Below are 789 nucleotides of genomic sequence, written 5' to 3' on the forward strand. Positions count from 1 at the left end.
TAACAGCAGAATGACTGGGAATGACTGGTCACTATGACACACACTGACCACCAGGGGACAGATGCTCAATACAGGAGCTGCCCCTTGGTGGTCAGTGTGCTCCCACAGGGGGAGCTCTGCTCAGCACAAGCCAGGCTGATGGCTGCCAGTACAGTGGTGGTGGTGGGAGCCTCTCCCTCCTCCTCAGCAGCGCTAGGATGTCTGACTGCAGCTAGGCCTGCTCGCTGGCAAGTGGACATTCCCCGAGGTCTCCCAGGATGCCAGAGGGATGTCTGACTGACAGTTAGGCCCAATCCCCTGGGGACCGGGCCTGAGCCAGCAGGTGGTCATTCCCCAAGGGGTCCCAGACTGCGAGAGGGCACAGGCCGTTCTGTGGGACCCTCTCGAGTGCACAAATTTTTGTGCACCGGGCCTCTAGTCCTATCTAATAAAAGAGAAACATGGTAATTAGCCGTAACTTCGCTACCCTTCCCATTGGCTAATCAGGGCGATATGCAAATTAACTGCCAACCAAGATGGCAGCCAGCAGCCAGGCAGCTGAAGTGAACAGGGAGGCTTGCTTGCTCCAGTGACGGAGGAAGCCAAGGTTCCCTGCCTGCGTTGCGGGCCTCTGAGCTTGCACTCTAAGAAACATTGTTGCAAATATAGAAGCTAAACAAAACTCCAGAAACCTGCTTTCAGCCGTCAGAGCTGCAGCGAGCAGGACCGAAACAGTGTTACAATTATAGAACCCAAACAAACCCAGATCCCTGCTTTCAGCAGCCGAGGCCTCAAGCTGGAGCTGGCCTC

This window comes from Myotis brandtii, unplaced genomic scaffold, assembly GCF_000412655.1.
Source record: "Myotis brandtii unplaced genomic scaffold, ASM41265v1 scaffold46, whole genome shotgun sequence".
In the NCBI taxonomy this organism is placed as follows: domain Eukaryota; kingdom Metazoa; phylum Chordata; class Mammalia; order Chiroptera; family Vespertilionidae; genus Myotis; species Myotis brandtii.